Source organism: Phyllobates terribilis, unplaced genomic scaffold (genome assembly GCF_046119375.1).
Source record: "Phyllobates terribilis strain yellow unplaced genomic scaffold, ASM4611937v1 Scaffold_1__5_contigs__length_1240528914, whole genome shotgun sequence".
Lineage (NCBI taxonomy): Eukaryota > Metazoa > Chordata > Amphibia > Anura > Dendrobatidae > Phyllobates > Phyllobates terribilis.
This window is the reverse complement of record NW_027362761.1, coordinates 690,515,472-690,542,392: the sequence shown is the minus strand read 5'-3', so window position 1 is coordinate 690,542,392 and position 26,921 is coordinate 690,515,472.

Genomic DNA, 26,921 nt, shown 5'->3' with positions numbered 1-26,921 from the left:
GAATGGTGGATCCTATGTTATTGTTAGGATTTGAACCTGTGACCCATTGCTTGCTAGTCTGTTCCTTTGCTGTGGAGCTATTCGGAACTTGTTTAACTCCTGCCTGAAACCATATGAACTTCGTCTGGGATAGAGATCATCACCTGCCCTGCTGATTGTTCCCGCCCTGATTGAGATTGATTGGACCTGCTATATATACCTGGCCCTGTGCAGCTTCCTGTTGCTGAGTATTGTGGTGCTCAGTCTAACTGAGTGAAGCATTATCTGAGCTCCTGACTTGGAAGGTGTTCTGCTGGCGCTTTCCTGCTTCTTGTGAAGACTCTGCTGTTCCTACCTCGAACTCCTATTGCCTAAACGAACCTGGTGCTCGTGTGTGATCCCGGCCGGCCCTTGCTCGGGCGGGCCCCTGCATCTGCTGACAAGGTGAACTACTACCGCCATATACTGCATCTTCTGACAAGGTGAACTACTACTGCCATATACTGCATCTTCTGACAAGGTGAACTACTACCGCCATATACTGCATCCCCAGAAGTCTTCCCACGGTCAGGTCACCTGTACACATCTGCTCCGGCCACTGACCTCCAGTCCAGTATCGCCAGTAGTGTGACAACCAGGGACCTTCCAGCGGCTGATGGAATGCTGTCTAGGGCACCGAAACTTCGAGACGGTTCTCCTTTACCTGGACGACGTGATCGTCTATTCGAAGACCTACGAGGACCACCTAAAGCACCTGGCCGAGGTGTTCGAAGCCCTGGCAGGCTATGGCCTGAAGGTGAAACCATCGAAGTGTCACCTGCTGAAACCAAAGGTCCAGTACCTAGGGCACGTGGTAAGCGCGGAAGGAGTGGCCCCCGACCCTGACAAGGTCACGGCAATCAAGAGCTGGCCAAGCCCCTCGAACATCAAAGAGGTGAGACAGTTTCTCGGGTTGGTTGGCTACTACCGAAGGTTCATCCCCGGGTTCACTAAGATGGCAGCTCCTATGCAGGACCTCCTGATCGGACAGTCTAAGTCCAGAAGTCAAAAGCCACCCTTCAAGTGGGATAAACCGGAAGAGGAGTCCTTCCGCCAGCTAAAGATGGCCCTCTCGGGGGATGAGATCCTGGCCTACCCTGATTACGGCCAGCCTTTCATTCTCCACACAGATGCCAGTAATGTGGGACTGGGAGCCGTACTGTCCCAAAACCAACAGGGCAGAGAAAGGATGAACGCGTACGCCAGCCGGAAGCTGAGGCCCACCGAGAGGAACCCGGAGAATTACAGCTCCTTCAAGCTTGAATTCTTGACGGTGGTGTGGGCCGTGACGGAACGCTTCAAGCATTACCTGGCCTCCGCAAAGTTCACCGTGTACACGGACAACAACCCGTTGACACACCTGGACAATGCAAGACTGGGTGCCCTGGAACAGCGGTGGATGGCCCGTCTCTCCAACTATGACTTCGTGATCAAGTACCGGGCAGGCAAAACCAATGCCAACGCGGACGCCCTATCAAGGATGCCTCACTTACCTGAAGGTGACGAAGACCCAGAAGAGCTGGAGGAGGTAGAACTCCCCGCGTTTCACCGGTATGGAGCCGCTCAATACTCTCACCGCGTGAAGGAGGAGGATCTAACAACTGTGATGATCAATCCCCTACCTCACCACAGCTGGGCCGAGACCCAAGATAGTGACTCTGCAATCCGCCTGGTGAAAGATCTGCTGACCCGGAAAGACGCCCGCTTAGATCCAGATGCCCCAGAGGAAGCCAAGCAGCTATGGAAAGAGAAGAGCAAGCTGTTCCTCTACGAAGGCAAGTTGTGCAGAAGGATTGTCAACCACCGGACGCACGAGCTGACCTGGCAAGTCGTGGTCCCAAGGCGAGATGCAGCTATGGTCCTGGGGGCTTACCATGACAGAGCGGGGCTCTTCGGTTGGAAGAAACTGGAGTTCCTGCTAAGAGGAAGATTCTTTTGGGTCAGCATGAGAGGAGCTGTAGAAAAATGGTGCAGAGACTGTGGCCCTTGTCACCTAAGGAGGAAGGACCGCACCAGCCAGAAGACACCCTTGAGGCCCATCGTCACCACGCAGCCTCTTGAGCTGGTAGCTCTAGACCATGTCAAGTTGGCTCCAAGCCGGTCAGGGTACATCTACGCCCTGACAATCGTGGACCACTATTCCCGTTTTCTCGTGGTGGTCCCGGTAAAAGACTTGACAGCCCAAACAGCGGCCAGAGCCTTCCAGCAATATTTCTGCCGTCCACACGGGTATCCATAGTTACATAGTTACATAGTTAGTAAAGCCGAATAAAGACTTGCGTCCATCAAGTTCGACCTGTTAGTTCTGTAATTGCTAAAGTTGATCCAGAGGAGGGCAAAAACCCCAAATGATTTAGCCAATCTTCACCTGAGGAAAAATTCCCTCCCGACTCTGAAACCAGCAGTCAGAATAAATCCCTGTATCAACCTACTATTTTATTTTATTTTTAAGTATATGCTGAAATCTGCCTGGTATCTAGAAAAGCATCCAGTCCCCGCTTGAACTGGTTTAGTGAATCCGACATTACCGTCTCCTCACTCAGTGAATTCCATAGTCTCACTGCTCTTACCGTAAAGAACCCCTTCCTATGCTGGTGCTGAAACCTTTTCTCTTCCAGTCTTAGTGAATGCCCTCTTGTTACCGTAATATCCCTCCTTTTGAACAAATCCCGGGCAAGGTCTCTATACTGTCCCCTAACATATTTGTACACATTTATTATGTCCCCCCTCAACCTTCTCTTTTCCAGGCTGAATAGTCCTAGTTTTGCCAACCTCTCTGGGTATTGCAGTCCCTCCATTCCCCTTATTAATTTTGTTGCCCTCCTTTGTACCTTTTCAAGCTCATTTATATCCTTTCTATATATTGGGGCCCATAACTGAGCACAGTATTCCAAGTGTGGTCTGACCAGTGCTTTGTACAGTGGAAGAACAATGTTCTCATCCTTTGCAGCCATACCTCTTCTGATACATCCCATTACCCTGTTTGCCCTTACAGCAGCGGCCTGTCTTTGGGCACTCCAATTTAGTTTGCTATCAATCAAGATGCCCAAGTCCTTCTCCATCTCTGAATTCCCCAATGATTTCCCATTCAGTGAGTACTGGTGACTTCCATTTTTCCTTCCCATATGTATGACCTTACATTTCTCCTCGTTAAACCTCATTTGCCATTTAATGCTCCACCTACCCAGCTTATCCAAATCCCTCTGTAGGTCTTCACTATCCTCTTTTGTATTAATTGTTTTACATAACTTTGTGTCATCTGCAAATATTGATATTTTACTATTTATCCCGTTGACTATGTCGTTAATAAAAATATTAAATAACATTGGGCCTAGTACAGACCCCTGTGGTACCCCACTAGTGACGCTTACCCAATCTGAGTATATTCCATTTATAACCACCCTCTGCCTTCTATCCTTTAGCCAGTTAGCTACCCACTTGCAAACATTTTCCCCCAGCCCCATCATTCTCATTTTGTATACCAACCTATTATGTGGCACGCTATTGAACGCTTTTGAGAAGTCGAGATACACGACATCCACTGGTTCCCCCTGATCTACTCGAGAGCTAACCTCCTCGTAGAAGTCAATCAGGTTAGTTTGGCAGGAGCGATTCCTCATGAATCCATGTTGGTTCGGGGTTAATAGATTATTAGCATCAAGATGCTCCATGATTGCCTCATTAATAAAGCCTTCAAAAATTTTGCCCACAACGGACGTCAGACTCACCGGCCGATAGTTTCCGGCGTCACTTTTCGCTCCCTTTTTGAATATTGGCACTACATTCGCCTGTCGCCAATCAAGTGGCACAGACCCAGTCTCAACAGAGTCCTTAAATATAAGATATAACGGTCTGTCTATCACATTACTTAGTTCCTTTAGTACCCGTGGGTGTATGCCATCAGGTCCTGGTGATTTGTTTATTTTAATGTTACTGAGGCGTTTCTGTACCCCAGCTTGGGTTAGATTAGTCATACTTAGTGGAGGATTAAGTTTGTCACTTCTCATTTCTCCTGTTAGTTCTCTTTCCTTTGTGAAAGTTGTCGAAAAAAAATGATTTAATAGATTAGCTTTATCCTCATCTTTCTCTATGATTTTGCCTTCCTCACTTTTTATCGGTCCAATATTATCCGATTTAATCCTTTTACTATTTATATACGTAAAGAACAGTTTGGGATTTGATCTACTTTCCCTAGCAATACGTCTCTCTGTTTCCTCCTTCGCTATTTTTATTTGTTTTTTACAGGTTCTCGTTTTTTCCTTGTAACACATTAGTGCCTCCTTACTGTTTTCCTGTTTTAATCTCTTGAATGCCTCTTTTTTGCTATTTAACGCCCCTTTTACGTTCTTGTTCAACCATATTGGTTTCCTCTTATTTCTGGCCCTTTTATTCCCATACGGTATATATCTCTCGCACTGAGTATTCAGAATTCTTTTGAAGGTTTCCCATTTACTATTCGTATTCCATTGATTAAGTACTTTGTCCCAGTCAATAAGTTGAAGGCTTTCTTTCAGCTGATCAAACTTCGCCCTCCTAAAGTTTAATGTTTTTGTTGTTCCCTTATTGATAACCCTACTGAAGGGCATTTTGAAGTCGATAATATTATGGTCGCTATTACCTAGGTGCCCCCCTATCTGTACCTCAGTTATTCTATCAGGCCTATTAGTCAATATTAAGTCCAACACGGCCTTCCCTCTCGTTGGTTCCTGCACTAGTTGGGAGAGATAATTATCCTTAATATTTGTCAAGAACCTTTTTCCTTTCTGAGATCTACAGGTTTCTGTTTCCCAGTCAATATCCGGGTAGTTGAAATCCCCCATTACAATCACTTCATTATGTTTTGCTACTTTGTCTATTTGTCCTAATAGTGGTAGAGGTCGCAGTGGATTAAAAAGGCAATATCAATGCCCCTTGGAAGAGTGGTGGAGGTTCCAATTAAATAAAAAGACAATATCAATGCCCCTTGGAAGGGACGTGGAGGTCACAGTGGAATAAAAAGACAATATTAATGCCCCTTGGAAGAGTGGTGGAGGTCGCAATAAAATAAAAAGACAATATCAATGCCCCTTGGAAGAGTGGTGGAGGTTAGAGTGGAATAAAAAGACAATATCAATGCTCCTTGGAAGAGCTGTGGAGTTCACAGTGGTTTAACCAGAAGGTTTTAAGGCACCGTGGAATAGAAGTGGAGGTCACAGTAGCTAAACAAGACGGTTTTAAAGCTTCTTGGTGATGGAGGTCGCAGTGGATTAAAAAGACAATATCAATGCCCCTTGGAAGAGTGGTGGAGGTTACAGTGGAATAAAAAGACAATATTAATGCCCGTTGGAAGAGTGGTGGAGGTCGCAGTGGATTAAAAAGACAATAACAATGCCCCGTGGAAGGGACGTGGAGGTCACAGTAGCTTAACAAGATGGTTTTAATGCCCCTTGGAAGAGTGGTGGAGGTTGCAGGGGATTAAAAAGACAATATCAATGCCCCTTGGAAGAGTGGTGGAGGTTACAGTGGAATAAAAAGACAATATCAATGCCCGTTGGAAGAGTGGTGGAGGTCGCAGTGGAATAAGCTTACTGGTACATGCTCTGCATAACTTCTCTGCTTGCTGTGTTAGCTGTAATCTAATGCTCTGCTTTGCTGATTCACCTCACTGGTACATGCTCTGCATAACTTCTCTGCTTGCTGTGTCTGCTGTAATCTAATGCTCTGCTTTGCTGATTCACCTCACTTGAACATGCTCTTCCTAACTTCTCTGCTTGCTGTGTCTGCTGTAATCTAATGCTCTGCTTTGCTGATTCACCTCACTGGTACATGCTCTGCATAACTTCTCTGCTTGCTGTGTCTGCTGTAATCTAATGCTCTGCTTTGCTGATTCACCTCACTTGAACATGCTCTTCCTAACTTCTCTGCTTGCTGTGTCTGCTGTAATCTAATGCTCTGCTTTGCTGATTCACCTCACTGGTACATGCTCTGCATAACTTCTCTGCTTTATCTGTCCCACTCCATTCAATACCCACATATTTCTGTCCCTTCCCCACTATAGATCTTATCTGATTTTTAGAGGTGCTAAACTGCACAGATTAGAGTCCTAGCTCTGTGTTTGATCACCCAGCCATCTCCTGGTGGATGACCAGCTGCTAATTTAGCCATATGCAGCTCCCACAATGCCCTTCAACTGATAGTTTAATGTGCCCTATATACTTAGAAGCTCTGTAAGGGGTGCACGCGTCTTCTTGTGCAAAGTGGCTTCGGAGATAAGTGGCAGTTATTTCAGAGGCAGTTAGTCAGGGCAGGAGTCAGGTGACCAACACTTTGACCACTTACTCTCTTTTAACTATGTTTCTGTTAGCTCTCACTTTTTCCTCTATAGTCCTCCACTTTCTAGTAACCCCTCATATCCCTACATTTAGTAAGAAAATCTTCATCTCTCCCTCCATCCTCCCCATTCATCTCACCTCCTCCTCCAAATTATTCCTAAACATTCAATCCTGGAACTCCAAACGCAGACAGCTACCTCATGCTCTCTCTTGCTCCCACCTGCTAACACTTTCTCTGCTCCTCCTCACTGCTGGAGATATCTCTCCAAATCCTGGTCCTCCTCGCCATATCCCCACAGTTACTTCTTCCTCCTATCCACGACTTCCACAAATGATCGCAACCCTTCTAACCTCATACCCTTCCAACCAATCCCAACTCCCTTAGTTGCTCTAACAGGAGCTCTATGGAACGCTCGCTCTGTCTGCAACAAACTTTCCTTCATCCACATCTTTTCATTACAAACTTTCCTTCCTCGCCATCACTGAAACCTGGCTCACCCCCTCTGACACAGCCTCTCCAGCTGCACTTTCATATGGCGGATTCCACCTTTCCCACCCCCCCCGCCCCAACGGCAAACATGGCAGAGGCGTAGGTTTTCTCCTATCAGAACACTGCGCTTTCACCCAAATCCCACTGCCACCCTCTGTTACACTCCCCTCTTTTGAGGTGCACTGTGTGCTCATCTATTCCCCCTCCAACCTCCAACTGGCCGTCGTTTACCGACCCACAGGGCAAGCTACCACCTTCTTAGACCACTTCACCACCTGGCTGCTTCACTTCCTCTCCACTGACATCCCCACTATCATCCCACTCGTCTGTCTCTAAGTTCCTATCTCTCACTTCCTCCTTCGGACTCACTCAATGGTCTTCCACACTCACCCACAAAGATGGCCACACACTGGACCTCATCTTCACCCGCATCTGTTCCCTATCTATCCTCTCTAACTCACCTCTCCCTCTCTCTGATCACAGCCTACTTAAATTCTCTTCTCTCTCCTCCCCGGGGCAACAATCCGCACTCCACAAACTTGCATACCCTCGCAGAAATCTCAAACACCTTGACTTACACTCGCTCTCTGAATCCCTCCTCCCTCTTACAGTAATAAATTCCTTACACGATGCAGACGTTGCTGCTGCTTCATATAACACCACAATAGCTGCAGCTCTAGACTCGATCGCCCCTCTCACACACACCACATCTCGCACATCCAACAGGCAACTGGCACACTAAACTTACTAAAGAACTGCGCCGGGCCTCCAGGGTTGCGGAGCGGAGATGGAAAAGGTCTCACTCCATCGAGCACTTCATTGCATTCAAGCAATCCCTCACTAATTTCAAGTCCGCACTCACTACAGCAAAACAAACCTACTTCTCATCTCTCATATCCTCCCTATCTCACAACCCTAAACAGCTATTTAACACTTTCAACTCTCTCCTTCGTCCCCCAGCACCTCCTCCCTCTTCTCTCATCTCAGCCGATGACTTTGCCTCATTCTTCAAACAGAAGATTGACACCATCAGACAAAACTTTTGCCTAAAGTCCACACAACCCCTCCTCATATCTATTCAACCCTCCTCCTCCAAACCCCACTTCTCCACCATTACAGAAGGTCAAGTCTCCTCTTTACTCTCCAAATCACACCTCACCACCTGCGAACTTGACTCAATCCCATCCCACCTCATCACTAACCTTACCACAGTCTTCATCCCAACCCTAATCCACCTCTTCAATCTGTCACTAACAGCCGGTGTCTTCCCCTCATGTTTCAAACATGCCGCAATCACACCCATCCTCAAAAAGCCCTCCCTTGACCCTTCCTCTCTGACTAGCTACCGCCCCATATCACTTCTCGCCTTTGCCTCAAAACTACTAGAACAACATGTCCACCTTGAACTGTCCTCCCACCTCTCCTCCTGCTCCCTCTTCGACCACCAGCAATCTGGCTTCTGACCGCATCACTCGACTGAAACTGGCCTGACCAAAGTCACCAATGACCTACTAAATGCCAAATCCAAGCGACACTACTCCATCCTCCTCCTTTTGGACCTGTCATCTGGCTTTGACACAGTGGACCATTCCCTCTTACTCCAGATTCTCTCATTTCTTGGCATCACGGACTTGGCTCTATCTTGGATCTCCTCATACTTAACAGACAGGACATTCAGCGCCTCCCACTCACGCACCACCTCCTCATCTCACCCCCTATCTGTCGGTGTCCCAAGGTTCAGTTCTTGGACCTCTGTTCTTCTCCATCTACACCTTTGGCCTGGGACAGCTTATAGAGTCTCACGGTTTTCAGTATCACCTCTATGCTGACGACACACAGATCTACCTCTCTGGACCCGATATCTCCTCCCTACTAACCAAAATGCCACAATGTCTGTCCACCATGTCATCCTACTTCTCTGACAGATTTCTAAAACTCAACATGGATAAAACAGAGTTCATCATCTTTCCACCCTCTCATTCACATCCCCCATCTGACATAGCCATCAACGTCAATGGCAGTTCACTCTCCCCAGTCCCACAAGCTCGCTGCCTTGGAGTAACCCTGGATTCTGATCTCTCCTTCAAGCCACATATCCAAGCCCTTTCCACTTCCTGCCAACTCCAACTCAAAAACATCTCCAGGATCCGTGCATTCCTCAGCAAAGACTCTGCAAAAACACTAGTGCATGCCCTCATCATATCCCGCCTCGACTACTGCAACCTCCTGCTCCTTGGCCTCCCTTACAACACTCTTGCACCTCTCCAATCTATCCTAAACTCTGCTGCTCGACTAATTCACCTGTCCCCCCACTGTTCCCCGGCCTCTCCTCTCTGTCAATCTCTTCACTGGCTCCCCATTGCCCAGAGAATCCAGTTCAAAACTCTAACCATGGCATACAAAGCCATCCACAACCTGTCTCCCCCATACATCTGTGACCTAGTCTCCCGGTACTTACCTGCACGCAACCTCCGATCCTCACAAGATCTCCTTCTCTACTCCCCTCTTATCTCCTCCTCCCACAATCGTATACAAGATTTCTCCCGTGCATCCCCCCTACTCTGGATCTCTCTACCCCAACACATCAGACTCTCGCCGACCGTGGAAACCTTCAAAAGAAACCTGAAGACCCACCTCTTCCGACAAGCCTACAACCTGCAGTAACCACCGCTGCACGACCAACTCTACCCTCACCTAATGTATCCTCACCCATCCCTTCTAGAATGTGAGCCCTCGCGGGCAGGGTCCTCGCTCCTCCTGTACCAGTCGCTGACTTGTTTTGTTAAGATTATGTAAATGCTTTTGTTATGCATATTCCTATCACATGTAAAGCGCCATGGAATAAATAGCGCTATAATAATAAATAATAATAATAATAATAATAAAAAAAGACAATATCAATTCCCATAGGAAAAGTGGTGGAGGTTACAGTGGAATAAAAAGACAATATCAATGCCCCTTTGATGAGCTGTGGAATTCAGATTGGTTTAACCAGACTATTTTAATGTCCCTTGGAAGAGACGTGGAGGTCATAGTAGCTTAATAAGATGTTTTTAATGGGTCTTGGAAGAGTGGTGGAGGTCGCCGTGGATTAAAAAGACAATATCACTGACCCTTAGAAGAGTGGTGGAGGTTACATTGGAATAAAAAGACAATATCAATGCCCCGTGGAATAGACATGGAGGTTACAGCAGCTTAACAAGACAGTTTTAATGTCCCTTGGAAGAGTGGTGGAGGTCGCAGTTGATTAAAAAGACAAAATAAATGCCCCTTAGAAGAGTGGTGGAGGTCGCAGTGAAATAAAAAGACAATATCAATGCCCCTTGGAAGATCTGTGGAGTTCAGATTGGTTTAACCATACGGTTTTAATGCCCCTTGGAAGAGACGTGGAGGTCACAGTAGCTAAACAAGACAATATCCATGCCCCTTGCAAGATCTATGGAGCTCAGAGTGGTTTAAATTAAAGTTTTAATGCACCTTGGAAGAGACGTGGAGGTCACAGGAGCTTAGCAATACGGTTTTAATGCCCCTTGGAAGAGTGGTGGAGGTCGCAGTGGATTAAAAAGACAGTATCAATGCCACTTGGAAGAGTGGTGAAGGTCCCAGTGGAATAAAAAGACAATATCAATGCCCCGTGAAAGAGACGTGGAGGTCAAAGTAGCTTAACAAGACTGTTTTAATGCCCCTTGGAAGAGAGGTGGAAGTTGCAGTGGAATAAAAAGACAATATCAATGCCCCTTGAAAGAGTGCTGGAGGTTACAATGGACTAAAAAGACAATATCCATGCCCCTTACAAGATCTGTGGAGCTCAGAGTGGTTTAAATTGACGGTTTTAATGCGCCGTGGAATTGATGTGGAGGTCAAAGTCGCTTAACAACACTGTTTCAATGGCCCTTGGAAAAGTGGTGGAGGTCGCAGTTTATTAAAAAGACAATATAAATGCCCCTTAGAAGAGTGGTGGAGGTCGCAGTGGAATAAAAAGACAATATCAATGCCCCTTGGAAGAGTAGTGGAGGTAGCAGGGGAATAAAAAAACAATATCAATGCCCCTTGGAAGAGTAGTGGAGGTCGCAGTGGAATAAAAAAACAATATCAAAGCCCCTTGGAAAAGTGGTGGAGGTAACAATGGATTTAAAAGACAATATCAATGCCCCTTGAAAGAGCAGTGGAGTTCAGAGTAGTTAAACCAGACGGTTTTAATGCCCATTGGAAGTGAGGTGGAGGTCACACAAGCTTAAAAAGACGTTTTTAATGTCCCTTGGAAAAGTGGTGGAGGTCGCAGTGGATTAAAAAGACAATATCAATGCCCCTTGGAAGAGTGGTGGAGGTGGTAGTGGAATAAAAAGACAATATCAATGCCCCTTGGAAGAGTGGTGGAGTTTACAGTAGAATAAAAAGACAATATCAATGCCCCGTGAAAGAGACGTGGATGTCACAGCTTAACAAGATGATTTTAATGTCCCTTGGAAGAGAGGTGAAAGTCGCAGTGGAATAAAAAGAAAATATCAATGACCCTTGGAAGAGTGCTGGAGGTTTCAGTGGAATAAAAAACAATATCAAAGCCCCTTGCAAGAGCTGTGGAGTTGAGAGTGGTTTATATTGATGGTTTTAATGCCCCTTGGAAGAGACGTGGAGGTCACAGCAGATTAACAAGACTGTTTTAATGCCCCTTGGATGAGTGGTGGAAGTCGAAGTGGATTAAAAAGACAATGTCAATGCTCCTTGAAGGAGTGGCTGAAGTCTCAGTGGAATAAAAATACAATTTCAATGCACCTTGGAAGAGTGTTGGAGGTTCCTGTGAAATAAAAAGACAATATCAATGCCCTGTGGAAGAGACATGGAGCTCACAGTTGCTTAACAAGACGGTTTTAACGCCCCTTGGAAGAGTGGTGGAGGTCGCAGTGGAATAAAAAGACAATATCAATGCCCCTTGGAAGAGTGGTGGAGGATACAGTGGAATAAAAAGACAATATCTATGTCCCGTGGAATAGACATGGACGTTACAGTAGCTAAACAAGATGTTTTTAATGCACCTTGGGAGAGTGTTGGAAGTCGTAGTGAAATAAAAAGACAATATCAATGCCCCTTGGAAGATCTGTGGAGTTCAGATTGGTTTAACCATACTGTTTTAATGCCCCTTGGAAGAGACATGGAGTTCACAGTAGCTTAACAAGACGGTTTTAATGCCACATGGAAGAGTGTTGGAGGTTGCAGTGGATTAAAAAGACAATATCAATGCCCCGAGGAAGAGTGGTGGAGGTCGCAGTGGAATAAAAAGACAAAATAAATGGCCCATGGAAGAGATGTGGAGGTCACAGTAGCTTAACAAGATGGTTTTAATGCCCTTTGGAAGAGTGGTGGAGGTCGCAGTGGATTAAAAAGACAATATCAATGCCCCTTGGTAGAGTGGTGGAGGTTAAAGTGGAATTTAAAGACAATATCAATGCCACATGGAAGAGATGTGGAGGTCACTGTAGCTTAACAAGACAGTTTACATGACCCTTGGAAGAATGGTGGAGGTCGCAGTGGAATAAAAAGACAATGTCAATGCCCCTTGGAAGAGTGGTGGAGGTTAGAGTGGAATAAAAAGACAATACCAATGCCCCTTGGAAGAGCTGTGGAGTTCAGAGTGGTTTAACCAGATGGTTTTAATGCCCATTGGAAGTGACGTGGATGTCACAGTAGCTTAAAAAGATGTTTTTAATGCCCCTTGGAAAAGAAGTGGAGGTCGCAGTGGATTAATAAGACAATATCAATGCCCCTTGGAAGAGTGGTGGAGGTGGCAGTGGAATGAAAAAACAATATCAATGACCCTTGGAAGAATGATGGAGGTCGCAGTGGATTAAAATGACAATGTCAATGCACCTTGGAAGAGTGTTGGAGGTTAGATTGGAATAAAAAGACAATACCAATGCCACTTGGAAGAGCTGTGGAGTTCCGAGAGGTTTAACCAGATAGTTTTATTGCCCCTTGTAAGAGACGTGGAGGTCACAGTAGATTATGAAGATGGTTTTAATGCCCCTTGGAAGAGTGGTGCAGGTCGCAGTGGAAAAAAAAGACAATATCAATGCCCCTTGAAAGAGTGGTGGAGGTTGCAGTGAAATAAAAAGACAATATCAATGCCTCTTGAAAGAGCTATGGAGTTCAGAGTGGTTTAACCAGATGGTTTTAATGCCCCTTGAAAGAGTGGTGGAGGTAGCAGTGCATTAAAAAGACAATATCAATACCCCTTGGAAGAATGGTGGAGGTTACAGTGGAATAAAAAGACAATATCAATGCCCCTTGGAAGAGCTGTGGAGTTCAGAGTCGTTTAACCAGACGGTTTTAATGCCACTTGGAAGAGATGTGGAGGTCACAGTAGCTTAACAAGACTGTTTTAATGCCTATTGGAAGAGTGGTGGAAGTTGCAGTGGATTAAAAAGACAATATCAATGCCCCTTAGAAGAGAGGTGGAAGTCGCAGTGGAATAAAAAGACAATATAAATACCCCTTGAAAGAGTGGTGGAGGATACAGTGGAATAAAAAGACAATATCTATGTCCCGTGGAATAGACATGGACGTTACAGTAGCTAAACAAGATGTTTTTAATGCACCTTGGGAGAGTGGTGGAAGTCGTAGTGGAATAAAAAGACAATATCAATGCCCCTTGAAAGAGTGCTGTAGGTCACAGTGGAGTAAAAAGACAATATCAATGCCTCTTGCAATAGCTGTGGAGTTCAGAGTGGTTTAAATTGACGGTTTTAATGCACCTTGGAAGAGACGTGGAGGTCACAGTAGCTAACAATACGGTTTTAATGCCCCTTGGAAGAGTGGTGGAGGTCGCAGTGGATTAAAAAGACAATATCAATGCCACTTGGAAGAGTGGTGAAGGTCCCAGTGGAATAAAAAGACAATATAAATACCCCTTGGAAGAGTGGTGGAGCTAAAAGTGGAATAAAAAGACAATATCAATGCCCCGCGAAAGAGACGTGTAGGTCACAGTAGCTTAACAAGACGGTTTTAATGCCACTTGGAAGAGAGGTGGAAGTTGCTGTGGAATAAAAGACAATATCAATGCCCCTTGGAAGAGTGCTGGAGGTTACATTGGAATAAAAAGACAATATCAATGCCCCTTGCAAGAGCTGTGGAGTTCAGAGTGTTTTAAATTGACGGTTTTAGTGCCCTCTGGAAGGGACGTGGAGGTGACAGAAGCTTAACAAGACGGTTTTAATGCCCCTTGGAAGAGTGGTGGAGGTTGCAGTGGATTAAAAAGACAATATGAATGCCCCTTGGAAGAGTGGTGGAGGTCGCAGTGGAATAAAAAGACAATATCAATGCCCATTGAAAGAGTTGTGGAGGTTACAGTGGAATAAAAAGACAATATCAATGACCCTTGGAAGAGTGATGGAGGTTACAGTGGAATAAAAAGACAATATCAATGCCCCTTGGAACACTGGTGGAGGTTACAGTTAAATAAAAAGACAATATCAATACCCCGTAGAAGAGATGTGGAGGTCACAATAGCTTAACAAGACGGTTTTAATGGCCCTTGGTAGAGTGGTGGAGGTAGCAGTGGATTAAAAAGACAATATCAGTGAGCCTTGAAAGAGTGGTGGAGGTCGCAGTGGAATAAAAAGACATTATCAATGCCCCTTGGAAGAGTGGTGGAGGTCGCATTGGAATAAAAAGACAATATCAATGCCCCTTGGACGAGTGGTGGAGGTTACAGTGGAATAAAAAGACAATTTCAATGCCCCGTGGAAGAGACGTGGAGGTCACAGTAGCTTAACAAGATGGTTTTAATGCCTCTTGGAGGACTGGTGGAGGTCGCAGTGGAATAAAAAAACAATATCAATGCCCCTTGGAAGAGTGGTGGAGGATACAGTGGAATAAAAAGACATTAATAATGCCCCTTGGAAGAGCTGTGGAGTTCAAAGTGGCATAACCAGACAGTTTTAACGGTCCTTGGAAGAGACGTGGAGGTCACAGTAACTTAACAAGACGGTTTTTATGCCCCTTGGAAGAGTGGTGGGGGTCACAGTGGAATAAAAAAACAGTATCACTGCCCCTTGGAAGATTGGTGGAGGTTACAGTGGAATAAAAAGACAATATCAATGCCCCGTGGAAGAGATGTGGAGGTCACTGTATCTTAACAATATGGTTTTAATGCCCCTTGGAAGAGTGGTGGAGTTCGCAGTGGAATGAAAAGACAATGTCAATGCCCCTTGGAAGAGTGGTGGAGGTTTGAGTGGAATAAACTGACAATACAAATGCCCCTTGGAAGAGCAGTGGAGTTCAGAGTGGTTTAATCAGATGGTTTTAATGCCCCATGGAAGAGAAGTCGACGTCACAGTAGCATAACAAGACCGTTTTAATGCCCCTTGGAAGAGTGGTGGAGTTCGAAGTGGATTAAAAAGACAATATCAATGCACTTTGGAAGAGTGGTGGAGGTCGCAGTGGAAAACAGAGACAATATCAATGCCCCTTGGAAGAGTGGTGGAGGTTACAGTCGAATAAAAAGACAATATCAATGCCTCTTGGAAGAGCTGTGGAGTACAGAGTGGTTAAACCAGACGGTTTAATGCCCCGTGGAAGAGACGTGGAGGTCACAGTAGCTTAACAAGACTGTTTTAATGCCCCTTAGAAGAGTGGTGGAGGTCGCACTGGAATAAAAAGAGAATACCAATTCCCCTTGGAAGAGATGTGGAGGTCGCAGTGGAATAAAAAGACAATATCATTGCCTCGTGGAAGAGACTTGGAGGTCACCGTAGCTTAACAAGATGGTTTTAATGGCCCTTGGAAGAGAGGTGGAGATCGCAGTAGAATAAAAAGACAATATCAATGCCCCTTGGAAGAGTGGTGGAGGTTACAGTGGAATAAAAAGACAATATCAATGACCCTTGGAAGAGTGGTGGAGGTAGCAGTGGAATAAAAAGACAATATTAATGCCCCTTGGAAGAGTGATGGAGGTTACAGTGGAATAAAAAGACAATATCAATGTCCCTTGGAAGAGTGGTGGAGGTTACAGTGGAATAAAAAGACAATATCAATGGCTCTTGCAAGAGCTGTGGAGTTCAGAGTGGTTTAAATTGACGGTTTTAATGCCCCTTGGAAGAGTGGTGGAGGTTACAGTCGAATAAAAAGACAATGTCAATGCCTCTTGGAAGAGCTGTGGAGTTCAGAGTTGTTTAACCAGACGGTTTTAATACCCCTTGGAAGAGACGTGGAGGTCACAGTAGCTTATCAAAACTGTTTTAATGACCCTTGGAAGAGTGGTGGAGGTCGCAGTGGATTAAAAAGACAATAACAATGCCCCTTAGAAGAGTGGTGGAGGTCGCAGTGGAATAAAAAGACAATATCAATACCACTTGGAAGAGACGTGGAGGTCGCAGTGGAATAAAAAGACAATATCAATGCCTCGTGGAAAAGACTTGGAGGTCACAGTAGCTTAACAAGATGGTTTTAATGCCTCTTGGAAGAGAGGTGGAGGTTGCAGTGGAATAAAAAGACAATATCAATGCCCCTTGGAAGAGTGGTGGAGGTTACAGTGGAATGAAAAGACAATATTAATGCCTCTTGGAAGAGTGGTGGAGGTCGCAGTAAAATAAAAAGACAATATCAATGCCCCTTGGAAGAGTGGTGGAGGTTACAAGGGAATAAAAAGACAATATCAATGCCCCTTGGAAGAGTTGTGGAGTTCACAGTGGTTTAACCAGAAGGTTTTAAGGCACCGTGGAATAGACGTGGAGGTCACAGAAGCTAAACAAGACGGTTTTAATGCTTCTTGGAAGAGAGATGGAGGTCGCAGTGGATTAAAAAGACAAAATCTATGCCTCTTGGAGGAGTGGTGGAGGTTACAGTGGAATAAAAAGACAATATCAATGCCTCTTGCAAGAGCTGTGGACTTCAGAGTGGTTTAAATTGACGGTTTTAATGCCCCTTGGAAGAGATGTGGAGGTCACAGTAGCTTAACAAGACGGTTTTAATGCCCCTTGGAAGAGTGGTGGAGGTCGCAGTGGATTAAAAATACATTATCAATGCCCCTTGGAAGAGTGGTGGATGTCGCAGTGGAATAAAAAGAAAATATCAAAGCCCCTTAGAAGAGTGGTGGAGGTTACAGTGGAAAAAAAAGACAATAGCAATCTTCCTTGGAAGAGGGGTGAAGGTCGCAGTGGAATAAAAAGACAATATCAATGTCCCTTGGAAGAGGGGTGAAGGTCGCAGTGGATTAAATAGACAATATCAATGCCCCTTGGAAGAGTGGTGGAGGTCGCAGTGGAATAAAAAGACAATATCAATGCCCGGTGGAAGGGACGTGGAGGTAACAGTAGCTTAACAAGACAGTTTTAATGCCCCTTGGAAGAGTGGTGGAGGTCGCAGTGGATTAAAAAGACTATCAAATCCCCTTGGAAGAGTGGTGGAGGTCGCAGTGGAAAAAAAAGACAATATCAATGCCCCTTGGAAGAGCGGTGGAGATTACAGTTGAATAAAAAGACAACATCAATGCCTCCTGGAAGAGCTGTGGAGGTCAGAGTGGTTTAACCATGCTGTTTTAATGCCCCTTGGAAGAGACGTGGAGGTCAAAGAAGCTTATCAAGACTGTTTTAAAGCACCTTGGAGTAGTGGTAGAGGTTGCAGTGGATTAAAAAGACAATTTCAATGCCCCTTGGAAGAGTGGTGGAGGTTACAGTGGAATAAATAGACAATATCAATGCCCCTTGGAAGAGTGGTGGAGGTTACAGTGGAATAAAAAGACAATATCAATGCCCCTTGGAAGAGTGGTGGAGGTTACAGTGGAATAAAAAGACAATATCAATGTCCCTTGGAAGAATGGTGGAGGTTACAGTGGAATAAAAAGACAATATCAATGCCCCTTGGAAGAGTGGTGGAGGTTCCAATTAAATAAAAAGACAATATCAATGCCCCTTGGAAGAGACGTGGAGGTCACAGTGGAATAAAAAGACAATATTAATGCCCCATGGAAGAGAGGTGGAGGTCGCAGTAAAATAAAAAGAAAATATCAATGCCCCTTGGAAGAGTGTTGGAGGTTAGAGTGGAACAAAAAGACAATATCAATGCCGCTTGGAAGAGCTGTGGAGTTCACAGTGATTTAACCAGAAAGTTTTAATGCACCGTGGAATAGAGGTGGAGGTCACAGTAGCTTAACAAGACAGATTCAATGCTTCTTGGAAAAGTGATGGAGGTCGCAGTGGATTAAAAAGACAATATCAATGCCCCTTGGAAGAGTGGTGGAGGTTACAGTGGAATAAAAAGATAATATCAATGCCCTGTGAAAGAAACTTGGAGGTCACAGTAGCTTAACAAGACGGTTTTAATGCCCCTTGCAAGAGTGGTGGATGTCGAAGATGAATAAAAAGAAAATATCAATGCACTTGGAAGAGTGCAGAAGGTTACAATGGAATAAAAAGACATTGTCAATGCCCTTTGGAAGAGCTGTGGAGCTCAGAGCCGTTTAACCAGACGGTCTTAATGCCCCTTGGAAGAGACTTGGAGGTCACAGTAGCTTAACAAGATGGTTCTAATGCCCCTTGGAAGAGAGGTGGAGGTCACAGTGAAATAAAAAGACAATATCAATGACTTTTGGAAGAGCTGTGGAGTACAGAGTGGTTTAACCAAACGGTTTTAGTGCCCCTTGGAAGAGACGTGGAGGTCACAGTTGCTTAACAAGACGGTTTTAATGCCCCTTGGAAGAGTGGTGGAGGTCGCAGTGGATTAAAAAGACAATATCAATGAACCTTGGAAGAGTGGTGGAGGTCGCAGTGGAATAAAAAGACAATATCAATGCCCCTTGGAAGAGTGGTGGAGGTAAAAGTGGAATAAAAAGACAATAATAATGTCCATTGGAAGAACTGTGGAGTTCAGAGTGGTATAACCAGACGGTTTTAACGCTCCTTGGAAGAGACGTGGAGGTCACAATAACTTAACAAGTTGGTTTTAATGCCCCTTGGAAGAGTGGTGGAGGTCGCAGTGGAATAAAAAAACAATATCAATGCCCCTTGGAAGATTGGTGGAGGTTACAGTGGAATAAAAAGACAATATCAATGCCCCATGGAAGAGATGTGGAGGTCACTGTAGCTTAACAATATGGTTTTAATGCCCCTTGGAAGAGTGGTGGAGGTCGCAGTGGAATAAAAAGACAAAATCAATGCCCCTTGGAAGAGTGGTGGAGGTTACAGTGGAATAAAAAGACAATATCAATGCCCCTCGGAAGAGCTGTGGTGTTCAGAGTGGTTTAACCAGACGGTTTTAATGCCCCTTGGAAGAGTGGTGGAGGTCGCAGTGGAATAAAAATACAATATCAATGCCCCTTTGAAGAGAGGTGGAAGTCGCAGTGGAATAAAAAGACAATGTCAATGCCACTTGGAAGAGTGGTGGAGGTTACAGTGGAATAAAAAGACAGTATCAATGACCCATGGAAGAGTTGTGGAGGTCACTGTAGCTTAAAAAGATGGTCTTAATGCCCGTGGGAAGAGTGGTGGAGGTCGCAGCGGAATAAATAGACAATGTCAATACCCCTTGGAAGAGTGGTGGAGGTTAGAGTGGAATAAAAAGACAATACCAGTGCTCCTTGGAAGAGCTGTGAAGTTCAGAGTGGTTTAAATTGACGATTTTAATGCCCCTTGGAAGAGACGTGGAGGTCACAGTGGATTAAAAAGACAGTATCAATGCCCCTTGGAAGAGCTGTGGAGTTCAGAGTGGTTTAACCAGACGGTTTTAATGCCCCTTGGAAGAGATGTGGAGGTCACATTATCTTAACAAGACTGTTTTAATGCCTCTTGGAAGAGTGGTGGAGGTTGCAGTAAATTAAAAAGACAATATCAAGGCCCCTTAGAAAAGAGGTGGTAAGCGCAGTGGAATAAAAAGACAATATCAATACCCCTTGGAAGAGTGGTGGAGGATACAGTGAAATAAAAAGACAATATCAATGCCCCGTGGAATAGACATGGACGTTACAGTAGCTAAACAAGATGTTTTTAATGCACCTTGGGAGAGTGGTGGAAGTCGTAGTGGAATAAAAAGACAATATCAATGCCCCTTGAAAGAGTGCTGTTGGTTACAGTGGAGTAAAAAGACAATATCAATGCCTCTTGCAAGAGCTGTGGAGTTCAGAGTCGTTTAAATTGACGGTTTTAATGCACCTTGGAAGAGACGTGGAGGTCACAGTAGCTTAACAATACTGTTTTAATGCAGCTTGGAAGAGTGGTGGAGGTTGCAGTGGATTAAAAAGACAATATCAATGCCACTTGGAAGAGTGGTGAAGGTCCCAGTGGAACAAAAAGACAATATCAATGCCCCTTGGAAGAGTGGTGGAGGTTACAGTAGAATAAAAAGACAATATCAATGCCCCGTGAAAGAGACGTGGATGTCACAGTAGCTTAACAAGACGGTTTTAATGCCCCTTGGAAGAGAGCTGGAAGTTGCAGTTGAATAAAAAGACAATATCAATGCCCCTTGGAAGAGTGCTGGAGGTTATATTGGAATAAAAAGACAATATCATTGCCCCTTGCAAGAGCTGTGAAGTTCAGAGTGGTTGAAATTGACGGTTTTAATGCCCCTTGGAAGGGACGTGGAGGTGACAGTAGCTTAACAAGACGGTTTTAATGCCCCTTTGGAGAGTGGTGGAGGTCGCAGTGGATTAAAAAGACAATATGAATGCCCCTTGGAAGAGTGGTGGAGGTCGCAGTAGAATAAAAAGATAATATCAATGCCCCTTGGAAGAATGGTGGAGGTTACAGTTGAATAAAAAGACAATATCAATGCCCCTTGGAAGAGTGGTGGAGGTTACAGTTAAATAAAAAGACCATATCAATGACCCGTGGAAGAGATGTGGAGGTCACAATAGCTTAACAAGACGGTTTTAATGCACCTTGGAAGAGTGGTGGCGGTCGCAGTGGATTAAAAAGACAAAATCAATGCCCCTTGGAAGAGTGGTGGAGGTTACAGTGGAATAAAAAGACAATATCAATGCCTCTTGCAAGAGCTGTGGAGTTCAGAGTGGTTTAAATTGACGGTTTTAATGCCACTTGGAAGAGACGTGGAGGACACAGTAGCTTAACAAGACGGTTTTAATGCCCCTTGGAAGAGGGGTGGAGCTTAGAGTCGAATAAAAAGACAATATCAATGCCTCTTGGAAGAGCTGTGGAGTTCAGAGTGGTTTAACCAGACGGTTTTAATGCGCCTTGGAAGAGACGTGGAGGTCACAGTAGCTTATCAAAACTGTTTTAATGTCCCTTGGAAGAGTGGTGGAGGTCACAGTGGATTAAAAAGACAAACTCAATGCCCCTTAGAAGAGTGGTGGAGATCGCAGTGGAATAAAAAGACGATATCAATTCCACTTGGAAGAGATATGGAGGTCGCAGTGGAATAAAAAGACATTATCAATGACCCTTGGAAGAGTGGTGGAGGTCGCAGTGGAATAAAAAGACAATATTAATGCCCCTTGGAAAAGTGGCGGAGGTCTCAGTAAAATAAAAAGACAATATCAATGCCCCTTGGAAGAGTGGTGGAGGTTACAGTGGAATAAAAAGACAATATCAATGCCCCTTGGAAGAGCTGTGGAGTTCACAGTGGTTTAACCAGAAGGTTTTAAGGCACAGTGGAATAGACGTGGAGGTCACAGTAGCTAAACAAGACTGTTTTAATGCTTCTTCGAAGAGAGATGGAGGTCGCAGTGGATTAAAAAGACAAAATCAATGCCCCTTGGAAGAGTGGTGGAGGTTACAGTGGAATAAAAAGACAATCTCTTGCCTCTTGCAAGAGCTGTGGAGTTCAGAGTGGTTTAAATTGACGGTTTTAATGCCCCTTGGAAGAGACGTGTAGGTCACAGTAGCTTAACAAGACGGTTTTAGTGCCCCATGGAAGAGTGGTGGAGGTCGCAGTGGATTAAAAAAACATTATCGATGCCCCTTGGAAGAGTGGTGGAGGTCGCAGTGGAATAAAAAGAAAATATCAATGCCCCTTAGAAGAGTGGTGGAGGTTACAATGGAAAAAAAAGACAATATCAATGTTCCTTGGAAGAAGAGTGAAGGTCGCAGTAGAATAAAAAGACAATATCAATGTCCCTTGGAAGAGTGGTGGAGGTCGCAGTGGATTAAAAAGACAATATTAATGCCCCTTGGAAGAGTGGTGGAGGTCGCAGTAGAATAAAAAGACAATATCAATGCCCCGTGGAAGGGACGTGGAGGTCAAAGTAGCTTCACAAGACGGTTTTAATGCCCCTTGGAAGAGAGGTGGAGGTCGCAGTTGATTAATAAGACAATATCAATACCCCTTGGAAGAGTGGTGGAGGTCGCAGTGGAATAAAAAGACAATATCAATGCCGCTTGGAAGAGTGGTGGATGTTACAGTCGAATAAAAAGACAATATCAATGCCTCTTGTAAGAGCTGTGGAGTTCAGGGTGTTTAAACAGACGGTTTTAATGCCCCTTGGAAGAAACGAGGAGGTCACAGTAGCTTAACAAGACTGTTTTAATGGCCCTTGGAAGAGTGGTGGAGATCGTTGTGGATTTAAAAGACAATATCAATGCCCCTTAGAAGAGTGGTGGAGGTCGCAGTGGAATAAAAAGACAATATCAATGCCCCTTGGAAGATTGGTGGAGGTTACAGTGGATTAAAACGACAAAATCAATGCCCCTTGGAAGAGTGGTGGAGGTCACAGTGGAATAAAAAGACAATATCAATGCCTCTTGCAAGAGCTGTGGAGTTCAGAGTGGTTTAAATTGCCGGTTTTAATGCCCCTTGGAAGAGACGTGGAGAAGATAGTAGCTTAACAAGATGGTTTTAATGCCCCTTGAAAGAGGGGTGGAGGTTACAGTCGAATAAAAAGACAATATCAATGCCTCTTGGAAAAGCTGTGGAGTTCAAAGTGATTTACCCAGACGGTTTTAATGCCCCTTGGAAGAGACGTGGAGGTCATAGTAGCTTATCAAAACTGTTTTAATGCCCCTTGGAAGAGTGGTGGAGGTCACAGTGGATTAAAAAGACAATATCAATGCCCCTTAGAAGAGTGGTGGAGGTCGCAGTGGAATAAAAAGACAATATCAATGCCTCATGGAAGAGACTTGGAGGTCACAGTAGCTTAACAAGATGGTTTTAATGCCCCTTGGAAGAGAGGTGGAGGTCACAGTGGAATAAAAAGACAATATCAATGACCCTTGGAAGAGTGGTGGAGGTCGCCGTGGAATAAAAAGACAATATTAATGCCCCTTGGAAAAGTGGTGGAGGTCGCAGTAAAATAAAAAGGCAATATCAATGCCCCTTGGAAGAGTGGTGGAGGTTACAGTGGAATAAAAAGAAAATATCAATACCCCTTGGAAGAGCTGTGTAGTTCACAGTGGTTTAACCAGAAGGTTTTAAGGCACAGTGGAATAGACGTGGAGGTCACAGTAGCTAAACAAGACGGTTTTAATGCTTCTTCGAAGAGAGATGGAGGTCGCAGTGGATTAAAAAGACAAAACCAATGCCCCTTGGAAGAGTGGTGGAGGTTGCAGTGGAATAAAAAGACAATCTCAATGCCTCTTACAAGAGCTGTGGAGTTCAGAGTGGTTCAAATTGACGGTTTTAATGCCCCTTGGAAGAGACGTGGAGGTCACAGTAGCTTAAAAGACGGTTTTAATGCCCCTTGGAAGAGTGGTGGAGGTCGCAGTGGATTAAAAAAACATTATCGATGCCCCTTGGAAGAGTGGTGGAGGTCGCAGTGGAAAAAAAAGAAAATATCAATGCCCCTTAGAAGAGTGGTGGAGGTTACAGTGGAAAAAAAAGACAATATCAATGTTCCTTGGAAGAAGAGTGAAGGTCGCAGTGGAATAAAAATACTTTATCAATGTCCCTTGGAAGAGTGGTGGAGGTCGCAGTGGAATAAAAAGACAATATCAATGCCCCGTGGAAAAGACATGGACGTTACAGTAGCTAAACAAGGTGTTTTTAATGCACCTTGGAAGAGTGGTGGAAGTCGTAGTGGAATAAAAAGACAATATCAATGCCCCTTGAAAGAGTGCTGTAGGTTACAGTGGAGTAAAAAGACAATATCAATGCCTCTTGCAAGAGCTGTGGAGTTCAGAGTGGTTTAAATTGACGGTTTTAATGCCCCTTGGAAGAGTGGTGGAGGTCGCAGTGGATTAAAAAGACAATATCAATGCCCCTTGGAAGAGTGGTGGAGGTTACAGAGGAATAAAAAGACAATATCAATGCCCCGTGAAAGAGACGTGGATGTCACAGTAGCTTAACAAGACGGTTTTAATGCCCCTTGGAAGAGAGGTGGAAGTTGCAGTGGAATAAAAAGACAATATCAATGCCCCTTGGAAGAGTGCTGGAGGTTATATTGGAATAAAAAGACAATATCAATGCCCCTTGCAAGAGCTGTGAAGTTCAAAGTGGTTTAAATTGACGGTTTTAATGCCCCTTGGATGGGACGTGGAGGTGACAGTAGCTTAACAAGAAGGTTTTAATGCCCCTTGGAAGAGTGGTGGAGGTCGCAGTGGATTAAAAAGATAATATGAATGCTCCTTGGAAGAGTGGTGGAGGTCGCAGTGGAATAAAAAGACAATATCAATGCCCCTTGGAAGAATGGTGGAGGTTAAAGTTGAATAAAAAGACAATATCAATGCCCCTTGGCACAGTGATGGAGGTTACAGTGGAATAAAAAGACAATATCAATGCCCCTTGGAACAGTGGTGGAGGAAACAGTTAAATAAAAAGACAATATCAATGCCCCGTGGAAGAGATGTGGAGGTCACAACAGCTTAACCAGATGGTTTTAATGCCGCTTGGAAGAGACGTGGAGGTCACAGTAGCTTATCAAAACTGTTTTAATGCCCCTTGGAAGAGTGGTGGTGGTCACAGTGGATTAAAAAGACAATATCAATGCCCCTTAGAAGAGTGGTGGAGGTCGCAGTGGAATAAAAAGACAATATCAATTCCACTTGGAAGAGATATGGAGGTCGCAGTGGAATAAAAAGACAATATCAATGCCTTGTGGAAGAGACTTGGAGGTCACAGTAGCTTAACAAGATGGTTTAAATGCCCCTTGGAAGAGAGGTTGAGGTCACAGTGGAATAAAGAGACAATATTAATGCCCCTTGGAAAAGTGGTGGAGGTCGCAGTAAAATAAAAAGACAATATCAATGCCCCTTGGAAGAGTGGTGGAGATTACAGTGGAATAAAAAGACAATATCAATGCCCCTTGGAAGAGTGATGGAGGTCGCAGTGGAATAAAAATACAATATTAATGCCCCTTGGAAAAGTGGTGGAGGTCGCAGAAAAATAAAAAGACAATATCAATGCCCCTTGGAAAAGACGTGGAGGTTACAGTGGAATAAAAATACAATATCAATGCCCCTTGGAAGAGCTGTGGAGTTCACAGTGGTTTAACCAGAAGGTTTTAAGGCACCGTGGAATAGACGTGTAGCTAAACAAGATGGTTTTAATGCTTCTTGGAAGAGAGATGGAGGTCGCAGTGGATTAAAAAGACAAAATCAATGCCCCTTGGAAGAGTGGTGGAGGTTACAGTGGAATAAAAAGACAATATCAATGCCTCTTGCAAGAGCTGTGGAGTTCAGAGTGGTTTAAATTGACGGTTTTAATGCCCCTTGGAAGAGACGTGGAGGTCACAGTAGCTTAACAAGACGGTTTTAATGCCCCTTGGAAGAGTGGTGGAGGTCGCAGTGGATTAAAAAGACATTATCGATGCCCTTTGGAAGAGTGGTGGAGGTCGCAGTGGAATAAAAAGAAAATATCAATGCCCCTTAGAAGAGTGGTGGAGGTTACAGTGGAAAAAAAAGACAATATCAATGTTCCTTGGAAGAAGAGTGAAGGTCGCAGTGGAATAAAAATACAATATCAATGTCCCTTGGAAGAGTGGTGGAGGTCGCAGTGGATTAAAAAGACAATATCGATGCCCCTTGGAAGAGTGGTGGAGGTCGCAGTGGAATAAAAAGACAATTTCAATTCCCCGCGGAAGGGACGTGGAGGTCACAGTAGCTTAACAAGACAGTTTTAATGCCCCTTGGAAGAGTGGTGGAGGTCGCAGTGGAAAAAAAAGACAATATCAATGCCCCTTGGAAGAGTGGTGGAGGCTACAGTTGAATAAAAAGACAATATCAATGCCTCTTGGAAGAGCTGTGGAGTTCAGAGTGGTTTAACCATGGGGTTTTAATGCCCCTTGGAAGAGACGTGGAGGTCACAGAAGCTTATCAAGACTGTTTTAAAGCCCCTTGGAGGAGTGGTAGAGGTCGCAGTGGATTAAAAAGACAACATCAATGCCCCTTGGAAGAGTGGTGGAGGTTACAGTGAAATAAAAAGACAATATGAATGCCCCTTGGAAGAGTGGTGGAGGTTACAGTGGAATGAAAAGACAATATCAATGTGTAGCATCGGCGTCTCTGCCCCGTACTAGGCAGAGACGCCGTCCCTCTCACCTCCCCGCTCCTGGCGCGGCGTCCTCCAGCGCTTCTCTCCCCGCTGCTTCCGGCACGCGCTCCTTCCCCGGCAGTGTGCTTAGGGCGCGCGCGCGCGCTCCCCCTCTCTTAAAGGGACCGCGCGCGCCGTCCTAAGGAGTCCCCGGCCAATTGCCGGAGGACCTCCCATATTTAAGTCACCTCCTCCAAAATGGAGATGCCCGAGCAATGTTGTTGCAAAGCCTTCACTCTGCTTCAGCCCTCAGGTCCCGTTACCAGTTACCAGCCAGTCACCTGCCAGATTCCTGCTTGTTACCTGCCAGTCAGCTGCCGGATTCCTGCCTGTTACCTGCCAGTTACCTGCCTGATTCCTGCTTGATACCTGCCTGATATCCGTTTACCTGCTTGCAAGCCTGCGGTCCGACGGTCTGCTTTCCTACACCTGTCAGTCTGTCTATGGACCAGCCTGCTCGCTCACCTGGGAGCGCTCATCTGCTACCTGCCTGCTAGCCTACTTGGAGGCTCCGCCGTCACTTGCCGTGACCACCTGCCTGTCCAGAGACTCTCGCCTGCTCACCTGGGAGCGCTCATCTGCTACCTGTCTGCTAGCCTACCTGGAGGCTCTGCCGTCACTTGCCGTGACCACCTGCCTGTCCAGAGACTCTTGCCTGCTCACCTGGGAGCGCTCACCTGCTACCTGTCTGCTAG